The sequence below is a fragment of the Panthera tigris genome, chromosome F3, assembly GCF_018350195.1.
Source record: "Panthera tigris isolate Pti1 chromosome F3, P.tigris_Pti1_mat1.1, whole genome shotgun sequence".
Taxonomy (NCBI): Eukaryota; Metazoa; Chordata; class Mammalia; order Carnivora; family Felidae; genus Panthera; species Panthera tigris.
The window spans coordinates 46,200,097-46,226,871 of record NC_056678.1 but is presented as its reverse complement, the minus strand read 5'-3'; the positions used below and the strand labels follow the sequence as shown (position 1 = coordinate 46,226,871).

Here is a 26,775-nt window from a genome sequence, read left to right as displayed (position 1 = left end):
AATTACTGTAATATGTCACCCAGATTACTGAGTGCTCACAAGATCTCTTTCCTCTTTTTTTTTTTCCTATATACATAGCCACATTACATTTGGAAGCCTACTTTGCTAAGTTCTGGGCTATAAAATGTGAATATAAGGAATGTTGGAGCCTGGCGCATACAAACCTTCTGTAATTTCTGCCATGTTTCATTGCCCTATCTTTTGGCTAATGCAGAGTGTCTAGCCTTAGAAGAAGGCTCTGAAATTCTAGGTGATAGCAAAGCCCCAGTTGGAGGGAATATGGGTCACTGAGTGACTGTGTAAAATGCCACAAGCAAATCAAAAACAATACATTAGACTTTGCATGAGGGAAAAATAATTATATTAGCCACTGACTTTTAGAGCTTGGTTAGTTAAGAAACTAAAGTTACGTAAGTTATGTACTTAAAGAATCATTGGAATTTGCCATCTGAAGAACAAATGAGCCTTCCTAATTATGATGGATAATTTATTTTTCACTGAAATATTTATGATTATGTGATCTATAAGAATAGTTTACAAGTAAGAGTCAATATATCCTTTTTCTGCTTTCACTTTTCACAGTGTAAAAATAATTGGTCTAGTATTCTTATTTCTATATGTCTATGAAACATCTTTGTAAACATTTTTATTTAACAATGAGAAAATTAATTCAGTTTTATCTTCGGAGATGCTCTGTCTACAGGGTAGAAGTAGAACTGTTTACACCTGATCTGCCCAATTAGATCAAAGTAGACAGACTGTATAATTTGTGCAACTTTCATCTAATACTAAACAGAAATCCATGGACTGTCAGATCTTGAAATGTTTATAACATGGCCCATTTGAAAAGAGCAGTGATAGTATTAAGGTCATGAAAGACTAAATGAGACCATTTTAAATGTTTTAAGTGCCCCACCTCACTATTCATATATCCCAATATAGGTGCTGAATGGCTCCTCTTTTTCTGTGTTGTTTGAATTTAATTTTAAGACTTGATTTCCATAAAGCCTAGCCATTTTGCCCTTTGTCAAGCTCTCTAGTCAAAAGGTTGTCTGTCTCATTTCCATTAATAAAAAGAACGTGTTTTTAAAGTTTAACTAGATTATCTTAAGGGCAAAAAATGAATATAACTGTGAACTATGTTTTTCAAGTAGCTAGATTTCTAACTCAAAATGATTGATCACTCAACAAATGTAAGTGTTTTTATATTATTTTTCATTGTTTTTAAGTATTGAAATTAAAAAGATGTATAAGTAGTGATTTCAAAATCTGGGCTCTAATCAATTTAAATAATCAAAATATAATATAATGATAACATGAGTAGCTTTATAAGTATAGTTATTTTTATAGTTAATGTTATGTAAATATACATATTTTACATTTGCCAGTAGGAACAAGGGAGTTGAGTTGTATTCTATAATAATAAAATCTAATTTAGAGAAAAACTTAAAAATTCTAGATCTGGAGGGTAATTTTCATAGAGAGTAACTTCATAAAATGTATGAGTTCTTAACCATTTATTTATTACAAATACATTTAATCTTATAACACTTTTATATTTGTAGGTATATATTATAAACATTTATTTTTAAATTATTAACAAGTATATCATCTATATTGGTTGTCCTGATGCTTACAATATACTTCTTTAACTTTTCATATTTACCATATTACATTTGGGACCTCAGTTGAGGTACATAATCTTTATGCTTGGATATGAGTATTTCTGTCAGGTTGTTTGGGTGATGATTGAGTCAATATAATCAGAAGTTGAGCTTTCTTTGTTTTTAATGTTTATTTATTTTGAGAAACAAGGCGAGTTGGGGGAAGGGTAGAGAGAAGGAGAGAGAGAATCCCAAGCAGACTCGTGCTGTCAGTGCAGGGCCTGATGTGAGGCTCGATCCCACAAACTGAGATCATGACCTGAGCCAAAATCAAGAGTTGGATGCTTAACCAACTGAACCACCCAGGTGCCCCTGAGCTGAGTTTATATTGTGTTGTTACTATCATTACCTTCAGTGCAGCACATATTCCAATGTCCTCTATTAGCTATTTCTTGTCTTGTCTTTAGAGTGGGGGTTGGGGTCCTGAGGTTTTTCTCTCCATTTTGCTGCTTTTGCTTTCAGCTGTTACTGTTCACCTGTACCACACATGGGGTTTCTCTTCATGCAGTTGGCCCTCCTCCAGGGGTAGGTAACTGTTGTGTGATTACTTGGTGCAAAGCTTGTGGTAAGGGCAGGGGAATTCTCTGTTGTCATGGTACAGTTACAATCTTAGGTGGAGTCCAAATTCCTTCTTGACATTATTTTTACCCTTCCCCCTCCTCCAGTCCATGGTAGTCAAACTCTTTATTCTGTTTCTATTTGATTCTGGGCAAGAGATTCCTGCTTCTCTTATAGGAATAGAAGACCCCTGTTTGGTTTAGGTATAGGATATTTTGCCTAAGATCCTTTGTTGTCTCTTCTCCAGAATAAACATTTGATTTTCTTTCTTCCTCCGAGCTTCAAAAGAAGTTTGATTTTATCCTGGGTGCCAGAGAGTTGCCCTTCTATAAAAACTGAAGAGCTTTGTTTTTACTCATCTTATAGGATCAATTGATTTTTTTTCCCTCTTCTGGGTTCTGAAAGACAATTTGAAGGTTCTCCCACCACAGTTTAAGAATTTTACTTCTTAGGAGAAAAGGTCACAGTTATATATGTGGGGCTTTGTGCTCATTCCCTAGCAACAGCCAATCACCTACTGAACATTTGTGTCACAGAGGGAGACTCTCCATGAACTCCTGCACTATCCACTGTCTTTTTCAATAGGACTCAGTAGAATCACAAAGAAAAGAACTGTGTGACTGTTTGGGATTCTCAACTTGTATTTGATACTCAAGGATTTTGCTAATTCTCATAGCAACTCAACCTTAGCATTAACATGGTCTTTAATATGTTTGCTGATTTTTTTCCAATTTGCTTTCAAGATGGCTGCCTGCCACTTTCTCCCTTACCTTGGCACAATTGAAATGTACTTGTCACTATTTCAGAAACTTCTCCTTCTTTGGAAGTCAGGGTGTTTTGTTGTCTTCTGAAGTCCACTGTCAGCTAACTTTGTATATATAATTATATATATATATATATATATATATATATATAAATATATATAATATATATAATATTTTTCTTACGGTTGAGTTAGAGGCAACATTATTTACAGTGTTCCATGCCCTAAATTTCTAGTTGCCTTTTAGTTTTTTTTTCTCTGATTTTATTAATTTGATTATGATGTATCTTCATGTGGTTTTGTTCATGCTCCTTCTGCCTGAGGTATGTTAAACTTATTGAATCCATCAATAGGTGTGATAGGTCGAATAATGGGCTCCCAAGATGTCCAAGTCCAAATCCACAGAAAATGCTAAGATGTATGTTACATGCAAAAGGGGAATTAAGGTTGAAGATGGAATTAAGTTTGCTAATAATCTAACTTTAAGAGAGGGAGATTATTAGAGATAATCCAGGAGGGCCCAATGTAATGTTAAATTAAGTATGAAATGGAGATTGGACTTGAGAATTCTCTGAGCAGACAAAACAATTTAAGCAAAAGGAAATCTAGCTTATTTTATAAACATAAGCTTACTTTGTGAAACTTTACTTAGGTTATTTCTTATAAATGCCTCTGATAATCATAAGAGAAACTTGTCATTTTCCTAAAAATGGTGTAGAATAATCACTTTTGACCAATCCCCTGCCATCTGGGAATCTCCATTGGAATAATCAATCATGTAGAGATCAAACAACTTCCTCATTTTCACTTTTTGAAGCCACCCTATAAATTCATGTCTCTAAGCTTCATAACAGTTTTTATCTTTTGAAAGCTCCCATTTTGAGGACTGTTCTTATATGCACAATAAATTCTTATTAAATACTATTTATTAATTTGGTGGTTTAAAATTTGCTATTTCTGGATTTTTGACAGAACTTATAAGGGTTCTTAAAAGTGGAAGCTGGAAACAGAAGTCAGTGTTAGGGTGATACAGTGTGAAAAATATTGGATTTCAAAGCATCGTTGGCTTTGAAGCTGAAAGGGCTCACCAGGCAAGGAATGCAGGCAGCTTCCAGACACTGGAAAAGACAAGAAAAGTGATTTTCCCCTAGAGCCTCCAGAAAGGAGTGTGATACTTTTGACACCATGGTATTAGCACAGCCCCACATCAGAATTCAGATCTCTAGAAATTTTAGATAACAAATTTGTATCATCTTAAGGTTTGTGACTGTTAGAGTAGCAATGTGAAATTGAGTGGGCTAATGTTTTTATCAGAAATATAGCAATTTTTCTTCAAACAATATATACATTATTAATTCAAATAGATTTTCCTCTCTCCTATCCCCTCTTTCTCATCTTCTGGGATTCTGATTATGTGATGCCAGAGCAACTGATGTTAACACATAATTCATTGCTGTTCTGCCCACTTTTCCCTTTTTTGTTTTTTGTAGTTTATTACATACCTGTGATTTCTTTTTCAAAGTTACATTTATTTATTTATTTATTTATTTATTTATTTATTTATTTTTATGAAATTTATTGTCAAATTGCTTTCCATACAACACCCAGTGCTCATCCCAACAGGTGCCCTCTCAATGCCCATCACCCACTTTCCCCTCCCTCACACCCCCCATCAACCCTCAGTTTGTTCTCAGTGTTTAAGAGTCTCTTATGGTTTGCCTCCTTCCCTCTCTGTAATTTTCCCCCTCCACCTCCCCCCTGGTCTTCTGTTGAGTTTCTCAGAATCCACATATGAATGAAAACATGTGGTATCTGTCTTTCTCTGCCTGACATACCTGTGATATATTTGGCCAGGTTCTTTTGTAGTATCCTTTAAGTAATCTTTTCTTCTGTGGTGTTTAATCTGCTGCTATCCCCGTTCAGTGTACTTTTCATTTAAGATATTGTATTTTTCACCACTATAGTACTTTTTTTCTGCTCATCACATTCATGTTTTCTTTTACTTTCTTACACATATGGGCCATACTTACAATAGGTTTATTATATCTGTGTCTGTCGTTTCTACAATCTGGGCTTTTTCTAAGTCCATTTCTGCTGATTGATGTTTATCTTGGTTATGGGTCTATTTTATTGTTCCTTTGGATGAGTGGTTATTTTTTATTAGATGCCATACATTGTGGATTTTACTCTGGTTGGTGCTAAATTTTGTTAGATTTCTGAAAACATCATTGAACTTTATTAAAGTATAGTTAGTTTACTTTTCATCCACTTGGTTCTTTAGAGATCTGTTTTTAAGCTTTGTTAGGGCAGGTCCAAAGCAGCCTTTAGTTGTAGCCTGATTTTACAGCAGTAGTAAAACAAAACCACTTTGAACATTCTATGAGGCATCATGTATTTTAGGAGGTTTTTCCATCCAGCTGACTGGAGCATGAACTAGTCACCAGTTTGTGTGAGCTTTCAGGATTATCCTGTTTATTCATCTTCTGTGGTTCCTTCCGTGGCTGAGGTTAAATTCTTCCCAGCCATGCATAGTTCAGAAGTCTGCTCAAGAGTCAAGTGGACAATTACACAGATCTGAGTTTCCTCTCTTGCTGTAGCCTCTTCCTCTCCACTACTGGGCCCTCTCACTCCTGAGTTCCGAAGCTTCTCATCAAAAAGGTAGTTCCCATCTAAGCTTTAATGACCTCCATCTCCTCAACTCAGCAAATCCGCCAAACTCTGTTTGAGGTCCCCCATTGTTTTTTATAACACGGAAACTCTCTCCAGGCAACAAGACAGACCAGTGAAGAGCTCACCTACTTCATTTCTCTTCTTTCATGGATCAGTTTCCTGTGCTTCCTGTTTTCTAGTATTTAAAAATGTTTATTATGGGGGCACCTGGGTGGTTCAGTCGGTTAAGCGGCCGACTCCGGCTCAGGTCATGATCTCATGGTCCGTGAGTTCGAGCCCCGCGTCGGGCTCTGTGCTGACCGCTCAGAGCCTGGAGCCTGTTTCAGATTCTGTGTCTCCCTGTCTCTCTGCCCCTCCCCTGTTCATGCTCTGTCCCTCTCTGTCTCAAAAATAAATAAATGTTAAAAAAAAATATTTTTTTAATGTTTATTATGTATTTTATTGACTATTTAAAGGAGAAGGGATGTGCCAGTCTCAGTTACCACATGGTGGTTAGAAACACAAGCCCTCAAATGCGAAATAGTTTTATTTTCTTTCTTTAGAGAGAAAAAAGAAAAAAAACTATTTTCCTCTGTTTATCTAGGGAATATAAAGTAGTTTTGAATAGCCTAAATAGAATGAAATTAAGATAACAAATCTCTAAATGTTACCAAAAATCTTAATATGTTTCAAAAGCACATAATGATTCCATTTATTTTTATAAAAGTCTCGATTGGAAACTGGAGAGATGTGCTATTCTAGTGTAACACATATATGCTAACTTATTTCAAAGAATATATTATATTAATAAGCCACAAGAGTGTGTCTCTCCCTAGAAGAGAAGAAATGATGCACAGTGACGCTATAAGAAACTTATTGAATGATGAATGCCAAAAAGTTCACTAATTTTCCTAACAGTCTGAACCATGTATACGTAAATTAAGAAATCTTATTAACATTGATTATCATCTAAAATATTATCTAAATCTAGTGAGATCTATCAACAAAAGTATTATACAGTGTTAATAGGCATAGTGTGTGAGATACAGCTATTATATCATAATAGCTATTATTATACTATAATAATAGCTACAGTGAGTAAAATAAACACTGATCATAAAAACACTGTGTTCAAAAATACTCTCATTTATAAGGCTATTCCTCTTACAAGAAAATGGGGCAAAATAACTACTTAGATGATATTATTGATAAAGTTAATGATTATTAAGACAAAAATTAAGTTTTAGTTTTCCTAAATTGTGTTGGATTCAATTATTACACAACAATGACATAGGTAATAATTTCACTGAGATAATGTTACAAAAATAACATACTAGTTTTGTAAAGATAACTTCTATTTTCATCTGACTTGAATAATTAAAAGGTTTATAAAAAAAATTCCTAAACTCAGAAATTAGCAGTGCAGACAGAAAATACAATTGTCTATGAGATATCCTGGTGTGAATATTAATAAATAAATTAAAACATCCTTAATTTGAATCTTTCTGTACCTGCAATTCCAGTATGACTATATATAAACCAAAATACAGAGATAATCAAATTAACTCACTGGTTTTAAAAGGCACACTACTTTCTAGTCATTGGACCTACACTATAGCTAACTGATTGACTCTTTTGCTATTAAGGGAACATAGAGTCATGATATCCAATGGTAATAGCCAAATAACTTAAATACTTTCCTCTCTCTGGGAAGGCTTCTACTGTTTTAGCAAGGTCTAAACCTTCGTAAAATATTTATTAGTGCTATAAATCTAAACACTTATCTGAACAAGACGAGGAAATAATTTATTCTCATCATAGATCCTAATGATGAGTATGCTTTTTCTTCTCCTTTATGTTCTCTTTCTTTTTTCATGAAAATCTATATTTTCTAGTGAAGTCTGAATACATTCGCTGAATGCAAATTTTGTCTCTTCAGGCTATTTGAAATGAAATTAGTAAAAGTATTTTGGTAATCCTGAGGGAGAAGGTTTAGGGGAGTGAGGAGAAAGGAATCCAAATGATACGTAATGTTTTCAAGCCAGAATATTCTTTCAAGGATCAGATTTGTCAATTCTTTGCAGACACATAATTTGTGAGAGATTCTTTTACGAATACTTTCCCTTTAGGAAAATGTTCTCTTCAGCTCCAGATAGAATTTGTGTTTTTCTGGCATTATTTGAGGGAAGTTGGTAAAGCTTTCATGAATAAAATATGTATCATTCTTGGTGGATCTTCATGGGGAGAACTTGACATCTCCCGTTGACACCAGAGAGGATGTAAGCCCTACTGAAAACTACATCAATCAGCTCAGCTGAGTCTCCAGTTGACAGCAGTTAGCTAAGGGATTGATTTCCATCTCATGAGACTCTGAACCACCATCCCCATCTGACCTTCAGAAACTGTGAGACTCCAGGTGTTTATTGTTTTAAGCTACTGAATTTTGGGGTACCCTTTATGTATCAACAGATAATTAACACAACTCATAATTAATTTGCAAATTGAGGCAGAGAAGAGTTAAGTGACTTCCCAAAATTATTCAGGCATTCAGTCACTATGTTAGGTAATGTTACTTACCTAAAAATATCCATTTCCCCTACCATATCTCTTAGTAATATAAACCCAATTAAGTTGTGCTTCAGAGAAAAATGAGCAAACCTAGGCAGTGATTCTTAAGTTATCTAAATCAATCATGGTAATTCTGCCAGCTATACTGGTTGAAATTTTACAGAAAAGGATGTGGCAAAATATTGGCCAACAAGAAATTAGATGAAAGACATCTGAGTAATGTTTTCTCTGATAAAAAGAGATGCTAAGGGGAGCCTGGGTGGCTGAGTTGGTTAAGCGTCCAACCAACACTTGATTTCCGCTCAGGTCATAATCTCACTTTTCATGAGTTCGAGCCCTGCCTCAAACCCCTGCTTGGGATTCTCTTTCTCTCCCTTTCTCTCTGCCCCTCCTCCTGCTCATGTGCTCTCCCCCTTTTCAAAATAAATAAACATTGAAAAAAAGAGAGATGCTAATGTAGAAAAGCTTCTTTTACTCCTACTTGACAATATTATACATGCATTTGACAGCCAGAAATTACTGGCGGACATCTGGAGACATTGAGAAGTAGTAGATTTGTTATGGACTGAACGTTATCCTCCAAATTCACTTGTTGAAGCCCTACCTGTGAGTGTGATGGTATTTGGATGTGGGCATTTTGGGAGAATAAATCAGTTTAGATGTGACAGGTGGGGCTCCCATGATAGCTTTGTATCCTTGTAAGAAAAGGAAGAAACCAGAGCTCATTCTCTCTCTCTCTCCACTGACTTACACTGAGGAAAAGTTGTGTGAGGAGACAGACATAGTGAGGAGGTAGACATTTGCAGGCCAGGAAGAGAGCTCTCATTGGGAACTGAATCAGCAGGCATTTTGGACTTCCAGTTTCCAGAACTGTGAAATATAAAGGTTATTTTTAATTTGTTTTTAATGTTTATTTTTTATTTATTTTTTTTTGAGAGAGAGAGAGAGAGAGAGAGAGAGAGAGCAAGTGGGGGAAGGGCACAGAGAGAGGGAGACACAGAATTCAAAGCAGGCTTCAGGTTCCAAGCTGTCAGCACAGAGCCTGATGTGGGGCTCGAGCCCACATATGGTGAGATCATGACCTGAGCCAAAGTAGGTGGCCTAACCGACTGAACCCCCAGGCGCCCCAGAAATAAATGTTTTTTTAAGCTACTTAGTCTATGGTATTTTATGATGGTAGCCTGAGCTAAGGCAAAGCTTAATAAGAAAGGCAGAGTGAAAAAAAAAAATAATTTAGGATTTGCTGATATTGGATATGTTAAATGATCTAATAGTGGAATGACTCTAAATCTATCAGATAATAACTTGGCACATTGGTTAAGCCATTTCTGTTTGTGTCTTTTGTTAGTCAGCTAAAAATATCTTCATGGATAAAAATGTTAAGAGTTAAGAAAAGATATGGCCATACTACTAATATGACTACATTTTTGTTATTCAACCACTTTTCCTGTACTCCAGCATTCTTCTGTTGTACCAACTGGCAATTTTCTACAAAATGCAGACATTACAAGCAAAAACAAATATATACAGACATTATGTGTTATAGACTCATCAGCTAGCTTTGTAAAAATTGTCTAGGATGAATGGTAAAAATTCTGCTTTCCTGCTTGTGAGATCCCAGGCATCCCTGAACAAGCCAGAACACTCACGCTGACCCAAGGGAGAGCTAGGGTCCCTCTGAGGGGTCCTTGAGCAGTGGCCACAGCCCTCAGCCCTTCTCCTGTGCAGCTGTGAATGCACAAGTACAAGCACAAACACAAGAGGATGCAAGATGACCAGAGACAGAGTGAATCACAGGCACCATTTCATGACTATGCAGAATGGAACATGGTGGTCATCCTGAAGTCTTAGTGCCCCGAGATCCAGAGCCACTCCCCCTACCCACACCGACCTGTGCTTTCACTCACTCCTTCAGCCTGTAAGGATCAGATTTGTCATTGATATTTTTCTTTTGTATTTTGATAAACACTGAAGAAGCTGGAGCTGTTAAACTTTATTTTGGGGAAATCCTAAGAACTGGTGTATTTGGTGTCATGGAACCTGTTACTGCTTTCTGTACACAATTACCAATCAACTGTTTTGTATACTTGTTTTCAGTTCTCATTTTGACAAGCAAGCACTGTAACTGTAGCTCTTAGAATAAAATCTCTTAACTATTTAAAAAATGAAATGAAGTAAAAATAATCTATTATCTTTCCAACAGTTGATATCTTGCATGTATGTCTATCCCTGTTGTCTTTTTTGTGTTTTTGTTCTTATCTATTGAGTCTATTTTCTTTGTGCTTGACTATAAACTAGTCACTGAATTAGACATTATATGTTTAAGATTGGTTTTCTTTGTTGCTGTTGTTGTTTTTAACCTTACTAGGAATTTAATTAAATACTTGGATGTGTAAGCTAATGTTTTCATCAAATTTGGGAAAAAATGCCTTTGTGCTTCTTTTTCACAAGAAGCCAAGATCTTTTATCCACTTTTCTGAAATGTCAACTATAATTCTGATATGAATTTAAATTCTGCTATTATTTTTCCCATTTGATTTTTTATGATCAAACACATACCTCATTACCTAGACATAAAAAAGATCTCCACATACATCCAAAAGGAGCCCCAGAAAGAGAAGACAGTTAAATGAGATAGAAAAATGTTTGATGTATTAATAGCTGAAAATATCCACTGGGCATATATCTCAATGTATCATCTTTACATGTTTTTTTTTTTAATTCTTCTCCTGTTAAATAAATATACTGATGAATTTTAATGAGGGAAGAGTGATCTCATTTTTTTCCTATTAATTCTGATAGTAAATCTTATCTCAAAACTAGAAAAGTACTCATCATCTTCAATGCACAGCTTTCTTTCTCTTCTATTTTGTAATCCATTGTTAGTTTCAGCAAATGTTATTCTACTTTAATTTTTGGCTCAGTATTTGGAATAGGACATCTTTATTTAAGGTCAGTTTTGATATCAAACATTGTATTTTTTCCTTTAACTGCCATGCTAACAAAATCCTTTCCTTCTGAACTAAATATTAGTGATGGTTTCAGCAAAAATATATATATATATATATATATATGTGTGTGTATATACATATATATATATATATATATATATATATATATATAGAATGTTACAATTACTAACTAGAATTGCTCTGCATAAATTGAAGAGTACAGCTAAAGTGTGTTAGAAGATATATCCTGTAAGCGAAGCAGTGTTTAGATCTTCCTGGAAAAGCAGATGTACAAGTAACCACCCCTGCTGTGCACTATTCCTATAACACCTCTTCCTTAACCATTCCCAACTTAATATTTCAGTGTATATTGATTTAATATCTGCCCATTTTAACTTAAGTATAAGTTGCACAATAGAGAATTTTTGTTTCTAGTATTATTGCAATAGAGGGTGTTGTTTGTTTTAAGTTTCATGCGTGCCCTATTCAATTTAGGATGAAATAACAGAAGACCATAGTCTGGGTGGCTTATAAATAAGAGAAATGTATTTCTTAAATTCTGGAGGCTGGAAGTCTGAGATCAAGATGCCAGCAGATTCCATTACTGATGAGGTCTGAGTCCTAATTGCACACGCCAACCTCTCATTGTGTCTTCATACGGTGGGAAAAAAAATGAGGGGTCCTTTCATAAGGCATTCACAAGGGCTCAATCCCTATGACCTTATCACCCACTAAAAGTCCCACTTCCTAATACCATCACATTGTGGGGTAGGATCATTTTGAGAGGACATTCATTTTGAGGGTATTTTCCTGAGATACCAAGGGGGGAAATTGGGATAGTAAACTATTATCTAAACACACACATTTTCTGCTGATTGTTTTCAGCTATATTTCAACAGACACTTCTATGTGGCCCAAAATGACCATGAATAATTGTTGTTTTTTTACAGTGCTGAAGTGAAACCCCTGACAGAAAAGGCAATTCTTAGTAAAAGGTAACAAGACTGTTTCTGGAATTCTCTGCCAGGACTCCTTGTATTGAAGTCTCTGGTCCATCATGTTATTAATTGGATGATATGGTGCAAGGTAACAATCCTGAAATTCAGTTTTCTCATCTGTAGAGTGAGAATCATACTGGAATTTTAATTCTGGGGCTGTTGTGAGGTTTAATGAGGCAACTTTTATTCTATGATCATAAATATGTCCAAAACATGGTTGGCCCTTAATATTAGTAGCTATTATTTTTTGTTATTTAGACAGCCTTATCAGCCTCCATGGAAGGATGGTCTTTCAGTGAGAAATAGATTTCTCTCTTCCCATGGCTAAGCAAAAGCAAACATCTCTTCAGATATTATTAGTTTGATTAGGTTCAGTAATTGAACCTGAGTTACATGTAACAAGGCCATAGAGATAGCAAAAGGAATATTCAATTCAGACTCTGGTCTTGTCACTCTAAAGTTCACCCTATTTCCACTGGATCATTGCATCTTTTTTTTTTTTATGTTTATTGTTTTGAGAGACAGAGGTGGGTGGGGAGCAGTGGGCAGAGCTTTCCAGTCAGTTTAAAACTTAACTACTTAACCATTTAATTTTTTAAGTGTTTTGTGTATGTGTATCTGTGTGTGTGTATGTGTGTGTGGATATTATAGGAAAATTTTTAGGAAGCCTAGAGATCTACAGTAGAAATAATTGTACAACATCATGCTGCCTTCCTAGCTGACAAGTATTTAACTTTATTAAATATTTAATGGTTAAGTGAATATTACAAAGGTGTCTCTAAGCTTTGACTAGTATGTCTCAATAACTTAAATATTCTAAACCTCTGTATTATGATATAATTAATAGAATAGCTCTTTATAAAATTGATGTAATATTTTAATAAATGGTGTTATTAGAAAAAATGGGCCATATTGATTTAGAAATAGGTAGGGAGTTATTTCAAATTATGTAGGTATATCTTTCCTAAGCAGTGTATTCTGTCATTATAAATGGTAGGACACAATTTTGTATGTGGTCTATATACACCCATAATTAGACATACTAGTAGTAAAAGAGAGGAATGAAAAACAGGACTTAAACTTACTTTATCCATAGTATCATGTAAAACTTATAAACCAAAACACAATCTATACCTTGGAATTGGTAAAAGATTGTTCTTTTTCTAAGAAAATAACATTATTTTTCACTGTTTTTTGATCTACCATGTAAAAAATTTTATCACAAAAATGATTTATAAAAATTCATATTCCAGTCCATATTTTTGAGAAAGTCATCTTCATGTGGAGAAACAGCTTTTTAGTTAAACTGTGTTTGCTTTACAATCGTAAATTCAATTCACTTATATAGACTCTTCAAAATACCATATTAATAGTTGACTCTTTTACTTTGTTACAACAGAACTTAAAACTATTATTTTTTTTGACTCATAAGAAATACTTTTTATAAATTTGTTGTCAAGTGGTGACAAAAACAAATCTTTCCAATTGGGCAAGCATTTTCTTATTAGAAATATAAACTCATGCAAAAATTATCAGTTATATCTTTCAATAAATGGATGAAATTTGCTGCAAAAAATATCAAGGCAAAGTTTAGATTTTTTTCTAAAACCAAAAAAGTAGAAAGTAGAATTAATTAGGTTAACGCATAGAATATTTCTAGTTACATTTAAATATTTTGCTGATGGTAAACATTTCTGAACTCACCATGCTAACAAAAAGCCATCTTTCACAGAAACTCAAGAGAGATATTTTTCTGTTGCCTCCAAGAATGTATCCATTCTTTCCTTTATCTGACAAATAAATACTGTTGCTTTATCTGACAAATATTTGTTGAATACATACTGCTTCATGGCAAGCACTGTTACAGACAGTGGGTGTACTATAATAATATCCTTTAATCTTTGAGCTCCTGGAGTTTCCAATTTAATGGAGTAGAAATAAAATATATAAATAAGCATATAAATATCAAGTTCCAAGTGCAATGAAGTAAAATGAAAGAGGGTAAGATGATAATGAATGCCAGAGAAGGAAATTACTATTTATATCAGGTGGTGAGAACAAGTTTTTCATAAGTGACTGATCGTAGGGTTAAAAGAAGAAAAGGAAGGTATATTAAGGAAGTTATTGGGGAGAAGAGTATTCCAAATGAAGTAACAAAAAGTGAAAATATGCTACAGTATTCTAGATGAAAGGGTAAACCTTAGCAACTTGAGTGTAAAATAACCAGATGTTGTTATTTAGTATCTGGTGTCATTCTTGGAAAGGACTGGTATTGTGAAACTGTTACATTCATAGGAGCTCATTCATAGGAGTGGTACAATGAAAATGTGCAGACATGGAAAATGTTACAGGATCAGGGCCTGATAGCATGGCCAAGCGAAGAAAAATTACCTGCTTGGTCATCAAAAATGATGAGTAAAGCAAGTTGATAACTAAAAATGGCCCACAATACTTGGGCTTCCCATGCAACTTTTAGACATAAAAACTTGTTATGTGAAATAAGTTTGTCTAGTAATTAAACTTCTGAATACCATTCAATGCTAGAACTGCAAAGCACTGCCCTAGATATATCCAAGTATCAAATGTACACTGGCAAAATTCACAACCTGGAACCTTCATAGCATACATGTTAAATATCCTTCATAAGGGATGCTCCCAAAGCTGAGTACACTAACTACTAAAATATTTTTAACTATCATATTTATACATATTTTAACTCAGTTTTATGCTATCAAAGTAAATGTACAAGCACCCACTCTCTTGATTAGGCAACCTTATATTCTATTTAACCATTAGATTGATTTTAATACCTTTAATTTCAGAATATAAATGAAAATAGCTCATGAAAATGTGGACTATTTTCTCTCATGGCTTTATTTGTCATATTCATGTCACTCCAGCACAACCTGTCCTGAAGTAATTGCCTCTTTAATGAATAAGAATCCGAACTTAATTCCCTTTGATTAAAGGATTTCAGCAGCACTGCAAACTTTATTAAGCAGAAAGTCACCATATAGTTCCAGCTAAACTTTTGATGAAATTTTATAGTTTGTTTTTTAATCTAGGTTAATATTTGGGGGTTTGTCCTTTCTGTTTTGGGTTATTTGGTGCTATTTTTATTGAAATTAAAGCTTAAAGCCGATGTACGTTAGTTATAAATTATCAGTCACCCTTCTGTTATTTGTTCACCATTTAGTACTTGGGCATTCCTAAATTTTGGCAAGAATACTATACAGTATTATGTCCTGTGGCATCTATTTAAAAGACGATATTAAATCTCTCCTTGTTGATGGACATATTATGAAAACAGAAACGCTCAGCACATTCTCAGAGCGTTCTTCCATAATTTCATAATATTTAAAAATTTCCACGGTATATAATTATATAATCTGAAATCAACTTTACACAAACATTGTAATCAGCCCAACAGTTTTTTTTTTTAAGATGAGCTATTTGTTTATTCATTCATTTATTTATTCACTTACTTGCTTGCTTATTAAGTAAGCTCTATGCCCAATGTGGGGCTTGAACTCACAACCCTGAGATCAAGAGTCACATGCTCTATCGACTCAGCCAGCCAGGCAAGCCCAGACCACTATTTTTTTTAGTCTATGTCTTCCACATTCTGTAACTGTGGTTAACCCATAAATAATATTGGCACAAGATCAGAGAAATTGCCTTCTAGTTTTAAGTCCACCATTTATTAACATTATTAGCTTAGATTTCTCCAACTGTCTTCTATAAAGTGAGGTGATAATAACTAAAATACAGAAACAAATGAGATATTATTCATTAGAAATCATTACATAGTAGATGATAAACAAATGGTGCTTCTATTTTCACCTTAAACATTGAATAACTATTCTATGAAATGTTTGCCTTTGCTAACTTCAATTTCTGTCCCTGTACAGTATACCTTACGAAATGTCTCTTGTAAATACTCAAGAAAGATAAATCCCTCTCCTCTTTACACATTGCTTTCAGAACTTTGATCATCTCTTCCTAAAGACTTATTTAGTGTGTAATCTAGTGACATTGAAGGTATTGATCTTTGGAAAGAAAACTGCGTCATTACAGATTGGATCCTGAATTAGAGCAAATCACTTCACTTTTGTGAAATTCCAATTTATCACTTGTTAGTCCTGTTAACAATGTTTATCCATTTATAGCTTGATTCAACTTTACAACTGAGTCTGTTTCTTAGAGTTCAAGTTGCCTTTAAAATCTAGTTGATGCCAGGTACTATAGATGTTTGCAAAAAACTACATTGTTCTTCCAGTGTTGAAAGTATTAGGAGGAATCATATTTGAGGAAAGAAAAAGCAATATAAATGTTTTAAATTAAAATATTCTAATTATTATCATTTGATATAATTAATAGTAAAAATTTACAGTAACGTTTTTATTAGCATAGTAAATCGTTACAGGTTAGCCAACATTATATTAAGTATTTACTACTAAACATGTAATATCTAAACAAAGTAACATTGAAAATTAAATATAAATCATAATTTCAGTACACTTTGTGTACCTAATTTGCACACTTTGCGTTCTTTCACAAAGCACATGGGTCATGTGCCTCAAAAGCATATATAACTGTTTAGAGGAAGATGCTATTGAATTTGGTACACTTTTCTCCAAAATCATTGCTTTGTGAAGCTTTTAGTTATTTGTCGAGCTTGCTCAACAAATCACCCCACACATAATAAAATGAGGATATGATAAAATAATTATGGATATATTACTAAAAGTATAGAAACTGTTGTTTTAAAAAAAGTCAGGGAACTTATACAATAAAAGTTTATTTCTCATTATGCAGCAGTTCAGTGTAAGAATTTGTAGTCAAGCGGCTGTGGGAGAGGCTCTCCTTCCACTTTGAATTCCTAAACTCGTGTAGGTCCTAGCTGATCAGGGTATAGAAAAGAACAGCCTCATTCAACTCAATTCAACCTCAATTCAAAACAGCCTCATTCAACCTTAATTCAAAACAAGCAGTTTTTCCAAAATTCAGGCTTCAAGTAATTGTGCAAAAATATGTCAAAGGTAAGTTAACTGTATGCCCAGGATGAAGAGAAGAAGACAGATATTGACAGCAGAACTACCTCAGGCATACATATAAAAATGTATGTCTCCAAGTTCACTTGCTGCAATATTAATGGCCAAGTTCATTGCATGTTGGACTTAAAGGTGCTTCACATTTTGTTTATGCATTTTGATATTCTCCAAACATTTCACAGTTAATGCTTATTACTTTTATTATGAAATACGAATGCATCTCTCTTCTTTCCTCCCCTCTCCCTCCTCTTTTCCTACTCCTGATTTTTTCCTACTTCTGGCTGAATTCACCCTTCTTGTCCCCCTCTTCCTCTTCCCTTCCCCTTCTCTTCCAACCCTCCCACTCTTTCTCTTTCTCTGGAGAAGAGACAGAGGTCCTTCTTAATTCAATTTAAGTTAATAGCATTTTTGCTTATTTTGTGGTGTTTTTGGAATCCTTTTAAGGCTTTACAGTAGAATCTGCAACATTTTTTGACATTTCAGGAAGTGATAGGGAAAAGAGACTCTTCATTCACAATTAGCTGTTAAACTGGACCATCTTGCACTTGAAGTTGCTAATTGACACCCAGACATATTGGACTTACCATCATTGAACTTGCTCTCAATCCAGTTCTCCCTTGTCAGTTCAATTTACTCCCTAGTCTATAAATTTTCTGTTGGGGTTTAGCTTACTCAATACGTGTATTACTAGATCATGAGCTCCTTCAAGTGTATGTGTGTGTGTGTGTGTGTGTGTGTGTGTGTGTGTGTGTGTATGTGTGTATATATATATAGTCTTTTTTTTTTAATTTTTTTTTAACGTTTATTCATTTTTGAGATAGAGAGAGACAGAGCATGAACGGGAGAGGGTCAGAGAGAGGGAGACACAGAATCTGAAACAGGCTCCAGGCTCTGAGCGGTCAGCACAGAGCCCGACGCAGGGCTCGAACCCACGGACCGTGAGATCATGACCTGAGCCGAAATCGGACGCTTAACCGACCGAGCCACCCAGGCGCCCCTATATATGTTTTTTAATTGGGTATATACTCAGTGCCTAAGTTAGGCACTGCTGTTAAACACACACACACACGCACGCACACACACACACACACACACACACAGTTATTGAACAGTACGCTACATAGCAGCCATTTCACAAATATTCGATAAATGAATAAATAAAAGACATACCTTCTATGACTTAAATCATCCTTACATATAAAAATAATCACTTTGTATTTTATGTATTTTATTTTATTTTATTATTTTTAAATCACTGTGCATTTTAACCGATAAGATAAATACCTCAAAAACCTTAGAAACAGCTAAACCTTTTATATCTTTTTTTTTTTTTTTTTTTTTGGTCACATCTGAATGTCATGTAAAATTGCTACAAATGTGCCCTGGTATATTAATAATAAAAGCTTCATACATCACAGTGAGTTGTCCTCACAACTAAAGCCTTAAGGATTCATAATTTTCTGTTTTTTATCTGACTGTAAAGTTTACTCTCTTAAGAAATACTGTAATACAGTCTTTGAGACTCTATTATTTTTTCCATCTAATTAAAGATGTGATGAGTCAAATAACAGCCTATGAGTTCAGAAAGTACCTCTGCTTTCTGCACCTAGGTAGTATTCTGGTGCTCTTAATATTCTCTCATTTTTTTGACTGAAAAAAAATTTCATACACTAGAACTTAATTAATTTGAAAAGTTATAATTATATTTTTACATAAGAAATCATAAGTTAGATTTAAAAAAGAGCTGCTATTAAAGAAAAATGTTGAAAAGACACAACACTGAGCTAAACTTGATATCATTTGTTTAATCTCTCGATGATGACAACAGTTATTTTACTGAATTTTTATTTTCTAAAGTAATAATTTAATTGTTTTTGTTTTTTGATGGATTACACAAATATCTCAAATAAGAATTCTGATAAAGGTTGGGGATCCTGGGTGGCTCAGTTGGTTAAGCAACCAACTCTTGGGTTCGGCTCAGGTCATGGTCTTGCATTTCTTGAGTTCAAGCCCCACATGCAGCTCCAGCCTGACAGTGCACAGCCTGCTTCGGATTCTCTCTCTCTCCCTCTCTCTCTTCCCCACTGCCACTCACTCTCCCTGTCTCTCTTGAAATGACTAAACTTAAAAAAATGAAAAAAAAAAGAATTCTGAAAATAATATTTACTACTAATAATAAATAAAAAGATGAAAGAAAAAACATCTCTGATTTAGTACTTGCCTTTTTGTTTTGGATATTAATTTCACCTTTCATATTAAGATAAATAATTAATATGTGTCACTCTCATAATATATTTAAGCTATTATAAAACTATCTATGTGCTTATGGTTATTTCACTTTTTCCTAAATATACATAACATTTAATCCTTCGTGTAGAAAATAAATTTAGCATTTCATCAGTACTCTGACACTTGCCCCGTCACTTTTGAATGCTGTTGATTATTTGTTTAATTTTATTTGTTTATTAAGCCAAAGTATTCTCTTTTGTATTATAAAATACCTTCTTTAGGATAAAGAAGTAACTTATATCATACCTGTCAAATGGGCTCAAAATAAATAACATAGATACAAAAGTTCTCAATAAAATACTAGCAAATTAAATTTGACAGTATATCAAAAAGAATTTGCACCAAGACCAAGTAGGGTTTATCCCTGGGATGAAAGATTGTTTTAACATATGCAAACCAATCGACATGATATACCACAGTAACAGAATAAAAGACTAAAATGTCATCTTAATAAAAGCAGAAAAAGCATTTGAAAAGTTCAGTATAAATGTATATGATAAAAACTCTCAACAAAATAGCTATAAAAGGAAACCTCCTCAACACAATGAGACCATTTATTTTAAAAATCCACAGCTAACATCATAATTAATGGAGAAAAAGTGAAAGTGTTTCCTCTAAAATTTTCTATAAAGCAAGAATGCTTACCCTCCCCACTTCTATGTAACATAGTACTAAAAGCACTAAGATGAGCAACCAGAAGAGAAAAAAGGAAAAAGAAATAGAAGGCATTCAAATTGGAAAGTGACAAGTAAAAATATCTGCTTGCAAATGACATAATCCAAAATGCAGAAAACTCTAAAGTCTCAAAAAAAAAAAAAGAAACCTGTTAGAACTAATAAATTCAGTAAAGTTGCAGAAAACAGAATCAACACATAAAAACCAGTTGCATTCTTTATACCAACAAAAGGAAGTCAAGAAAACAATTCTAGCTGATCCAAGTGCAGTGGTGTTTACGATTAATTGATCACAACCAGTTACAGATATATTTCTTCTTGACTCTCACTGCTTCATTTGACTAGCCTTAGAAAAAGAAAAGCAACCCCATTTATGAACATATGAAGAAAAAAATAAAATAGGAATAAACTTATCCAAGAAGGTGAAAGATGTACACCAAAAACTGTAAGATACTGATGAAAGAAACTGAAGAAGATTCAAATAAATGAAAAGATAGCCCGTGTTCACGGATTTGAAAAGTATTGTTAAAGTGTCCATACTACCCAAAGTGATAAATTCAATTTAATTCCTATCAAAATTCCAATGGCGTTTTTCACAGAGATAGAAAAGCCAATTCTGAAATTTGTATGGAACTACAGAAGCTCCTGAATAGCTGAAGAATCTTGAGAAAACAAAGCTAAAGGCAACACACTTCCACTTACTACTTCTTTTATAACAATGTCCAGAATATTGATAATAATGGGCATGCTAATTGCAAGAGGGTTGGGTTAAGTGTTAGAGCCAGGTTACTTCCAAAAAGAACCCTCTGCACAGGTCTCTCCCATTGCCACCACTGTCTTGACAAATCTTTTTATTCATTTTCTCTTTAGACTTCTGTTTTCTAAAACCTCTGTTTATTGGAGAAAACTAACTATGGGCAATTACAATGTTTCTGCACTTTCTTGCAGTTTTCCTGCCTATAGTGCATTTTAGACAGGGTCCAACTGTAGAGTTTATTTGGGCCACGTCTTTGTGTGATGTCTTTCCACATTTGGTGATATTAGTAAGATTTTATGCAAAGTAAGATCCGAACATTCACACAATCTGTTCCTGGGAAGAATTTCTGCCATGATTACCTTTCTCTTTTTTTCAATACTACTGAATTTTCTGAAAGCCTTAGAAACTTGAATGTTCTTTTATTTCCATCACTTCAATTTAGATTTCAAGGCAATCTTACAAACCCTAATCTCATTTTCCATTGAGAAAGGTTAATCCCTGCCCCACTCTCCCTTTGTCTATCTATCTATCTATCTATCTATCTATCTATCAATCATCTATCTATCATCCATCTATCCAAATTGAGGTAACTTATTTGGTTAAAAATAATAATGTAATATTCTTTATTAAAGATTTTTTTAAATTTTATTTTTTAAGCAATCTCCACACTCAATGTGGGGCTCTAACTCACAACCTTGACATCAAGAGTCACATGATTTACCAACTGAGCCAGCTGGGCTCCCCAATAATGCAATATTCTCATTTAGTTGAGCACTTCTTACATATTTTCTGTTTCTGAAGAAAAATTTTGAAAGGCACAAGCTGCTCAGAAAAGGGATCACAATATAGTGAAATTAATTAATGTTTCCGGGAGGCTTCTGAACTATTTCAATAAATTACTCATTTAATTTAAATAATGCCATAATAGTCATAAGCTTCCTAATATCCAACTGACTAGAAACCTGTAAATACTGCTAGAATACTAAAAGGGTGTTTTTTTAAACCCTCAAACAACGAGAAATTTAACTTTGTAAGTGTAAAAAACCACTTTGCCAATTTCAAAAGACACAGTTTTAATACCCCGTGGACACTGTGAGGGCATTACCTACTAGAAAAGAAAAGGGAAACTTTCATTGAGAACAAATGTCAACAGAGAAACAATTTACTCATGTGCTTATCTCAATGGACAAATGTCAGCAAAGTTACACACAATAAATATGCTTATCTCTCTGGCCGCTTTCTCAGTGAATGTAGTAAAAGCATTTTGGGTAAGAAAATGTTTTATTGTATAGAAATATCCTGCACAGCATAGGACATTTTGTATCTGAGTTGAAGAAACTAATATTTGCTATTGTTAGAATCAACCACCTCCTTAGCAATACCCTGATTCTACATTGTCAATCCTCTGCCTTTATTCCATTTCTCTTCTGATTTTCTTCTCTTCACAAAATTTGTTAAAATATGCGTTTCAACAGTGACAACCCAAACCCCCATCCTCTGATCTGTTTTGCAAACCATTATATATTTATTTTGGTCTTAGGATACAAATGTATGCTAATTTCCTACTCTATCAGGTTAAATCAGAACTTTTTATAAGGAGATAGACTTTAAAATTAATAAGGAACAAGGGACACCTGGGTGGCTCAGTCAGTTGAGCATCGGACTTGGGCTCAAGTCAGGATCTCACAGTTCCTGAGTTTGAGCCCAGTATTGGGCCGGTGGCTGACAGCGCAGAGCCTGCTTGGATCTTCTGTCCCCCTCTCTCTACTCCTTCTCCACTTGCGTTCTCTCTCTCAAAAGTAAATAAATCTTTAAAATATTAATAAGGAACACAAAATTTATTACCATCATAACAATTTAATGTAATATGTTCTTCCTCATCCTTATCATACGTATGTGAATCTGCTTCCCAGAACCTAGCTTTGCCATGTGTGAAAGAACCTGGCTTCCTCTCCACCCCCAGCAGTTAGAGGTGTTTCTTAAAACCTTGTAAACAGTTATAATGAAGCATATTATGCATAGAAAAAAGTACATAATTTAGAAAAAAGCACACAGAAAAAAGTACAGTCAGTTAAGCAGTGATGTCGGCTCAGGTCATGATCTCGCAGTTTATGGGTTCAAGACCCAAGTCAGGCTCTGTGCTGACAGCCCAGAGCCTGGAGCCTGCTTCAGATGCTTCGTCTCCCTCTCTCTGCCCCTCCCTTTGTCTCTGTATCTCTCTTAAAAACATTTAAAGTACTTAATTTATAATTTTACTATTCAAAGAAATATTACAGAGTGAATATGACCTGGTAAATGCTACCACAAAAGGTGTAACTGCAACGTCACCCCAGAATTCTCATTTACCCTCTCCCATTAGTGTTCCATTTATCCTGCCCCAATTCAACTGCTGCCTTGATGGCAAACTCCATCCTTTAGTTTTGATTTTTTTAACTTTATACTAATGGAAGCATGCAATACATTCTCTTTTTTTATGGATTTCTTTTCACTCAGCATCATGTTTGTAAGTTTTATTCAGTTTGTTGAATGTGTCTGAAGACTTTTCATTTTCATTGCTGCCTACTGTCACAGAATATGCCTACTTTCAGCAGGCATTAATACTACAAAATATGGATCACACTGTGAAAGGTAGGGTTTTTGTTTTGCTTGCTTTGATTTTAGTTTCATCTCAGAAAGTCATGAATCTGAAAGTCGAAATTTATAAGAAACATTAAAAGGATATTCAAAGATTATTGGGTAGTCAAAGCAAGAGCCGATATCTATTGTAATTATCTTACTAAATTCCAAAGTAAAAGAGTTATTTTCATTTTAAGATTTAATTTTGCAAAGGTCATGATATTGAATCATTTTTTAACAAAAGAGTTTCTATTTTTATAGAAAAGAAAGGATACACACAAAAACATATGCACACACAAGTATAAAGTATCTTGCATTTTATATGCAATAATTCAAAGAATTTATTATAACCAAAATTTTACTTTTTAATACAAGATGAAAGATATAAGAAGATATTTGTTTTTCTAAAAGAGATTTTATTTATTTATTTTTAAATGTTTATTTATTTTTAGAGAGAGAGAGAGTGCATGAGCATGCATGCCCATGGTGAAGGGGCAGAAAGAGAGAGAGAGAGAATCCCAAGCAGGCTCCACACTGTCAGCACAGAGCCCAGTGTGGGGCTCGATCCCACCAACCATGAGATCATGACTTGAGCAGAAATCAAGAATTGGATGCTTACCCAACCAACTGAGCCACCCAGGTGTCCCAGAAATTAAAAGATACTTGTAATCAAATAAAATTTTTATTTTACTTATTCAGTAATCCCTTTATTAAACTCACTGTTTCTATAGACTATCATATTTGAAATATAATCTGAAGGCATACTTATTAATATTGCTCATTTATTAAGATTGACAAAATAACAATCTTTTTTCTATTCATCTGAGTACATTTAAGTACACACTCTTTTTATATAAGACTTATAATCACTTAAACTAATCTTATTGTTTTCCACCAGTATCCACACAAAATCGAATACTTTTCTTCTGAGCAAATCTTAAAATTCTAATTTAAAACTTAACGATGTCTGTTAAAGATTTTCAGAAGCAACTCGAGATTCTTGCCCTTCCTTTCTCCTGGAATTCTTAGCCATGAATAACATTAACATGACCAAGACAACTCTTAAACCAGGAGAATTGAAGGCAAGTTGAGTGAGTGGAGATTGTAGCCTGTGCGACACAGACTAAAAACAGGTTTGCAGTGTGACCGATACCTCACTTTGTGTGCTCTAGTTATGCAGTAAAACCATCCTGAGTCTTTCTCTCGGGATTTTAACAAAGCATCTTTTGAATGCTCCCAAAGAGTAAGTCTACAAGAGTAATCCTAAATTATTTGGGGTCTAAGAATTTGCATGGATTAGCATTTTCATGTCACCTGAAAGGTGAGATTATTGGGTAGGAAAGTATATTGTTTACCTTTATAGAAAACCACCAACCTATGTTCCAAAGTGGCTCTACATTTTGACATTCTTACGAACTCCACATCTTCACTAGTATCAGTTGTTTGAATGTCAGCCTGTGAAATGGTGTGGAATGGTATGATACCGTGGTTTTCATTTTCACTTCTCCAATGACTAATGATTTTGAGCATTTTCATGTGTCTCTTGGCCAACTGTGTATTTTCTTTGTAACATGTAAGAGACATAGGCATTCCTTATATATTCTAGACACAGGTCTTTTATCAAACCTAAGTGTGTAGATATTTTCTTCTCACTGCAAAAGTGTACTATCATAAGGCCTTCCCTTCTGGGATTTTTTGTTGTTGTTGTTGGTTTGGTTTGTTTGTTTCTTTCTGTCCTAATACTTTATGAATCACCTCTAGGCCTGTGCCTAGCTAGGTGGGCTTCAGGGAGGGGCTCACCATTGACCAGCCCAGCTGGGAAAATGAGACATCCTTGGTCTAACCCTCCAGGGTCACTGACTTTAGAATTTAAAGAGGCAGGTCTGACCTTTCCTGAGTTGGCATGGGGTATCCAGGCATAGTCATAGGTGCAGGCCAACATCCCAAGCTTTCCATTTGTGTGCCACCCTTGCTGTGTTTGGAGAAGTATCCCTTGCTGTTGTATACGTTGGGCTTGATTGTGTCACTGCCTGACTTCCAGCCGGCAGGACAAATTTCCCCGTGTTAATTCCTGTACTGGACGGACTTCCTCGTGTTCGTTCCTGTGGTGGAAAGACTTCCCCACTCTCATTCCTGTACTGGAAGACCTGGACCAGGTGCAGGAGCTTCCTCCACTGAGCTCCCCACAGGCAAATCATTGACAGTGATCTGGCGAAGGACACTGCTGCCATCAGTGATAAAGAGGCCCCTGTATGCAATGCCTTCAATCTTCCTTCAGCACACCATAATCTTGGGACAAGCTTCTGGTTACACCTGCCAGCAGAGGGATGTTGGGGGGTGAGGCAGGCTGCCTTCTTTCCTGGGCTTGTTGATCCCCACCAGGGGGATGAACTGAGAGTCAACAGAGACCCCCAGCACCTCACAGTCCAGCCTGAGTAAATCCTCAGCATGTTCACTGAAAGCGATGATCACTGTGGGTCACCCAGGGTGAAGTCCAGCAGGTAGACAAAGAGGACCAAGTATTTCCATCTGTAGTCAGAAAGCTTCATCTCCTCGAAGGAACCATCCACCATGGCAGTGGGCTGGAAATTCAGGGCAGGCTTTCCTATGTGTTGCCAGAGGGCAGCACTGAAAGCCACATGGGCAAAAACAAGGATACACGGACTGACAGATGCACAAACATGCATTCTCAGCACCCCCTTCTCGGAATTCTTTTAATGCTATTACAGTTTCTCCTTTCTTTATAGAATTTATTTAAAATAGTTTAAATTTAAATTTAAACCTAAATTCTAAATCAATTAATATGTGTGTGTAAAGAGGATAAAATGGGTTTTTAGATAATTTAATTGGTTGTGTTGTATTCTATTAAAATCCACTGTGTTGAGATCTTTAAATGATATTGATATATATATGTGTGTATATATATATATACATATACATATATATACACATACATACATAGGGTTATTCTCAGTTGCTTTGTTGCAAATCTGAATTTATCTCTAGACATGCTTGAACCATAATGCTGATTCATGGCCAATAAAAGGCAACGTGTACTGCTTTGTGATTAAAATAGTTCTGCAGCCAAGTTTGAAACATATCATGAGCCAGCCTGTATCTAACTTATATACATACATATATTACATATATTACATACTAATATAACACATATACATATATTACATATATATGCAATATAAATTTCAGTCTTATAGTGTCTGTTACCTTTTAGTT

At 34.7% G+C, this 26,775-nt stretch overlaps 1 pseudogene; it reads right to left on the bottom strand.

Moving 5' to 3' along the window:
* Nucleotides 1-9,636: 9,636 nt before the first annotated feature.
* On the bottom strand, nt 9,637-26,228 carry LOC102966592 (annotated as a pseudogene).
* Nucleotides 26,229-26,775: the final 547 nt, after the last annotated feature.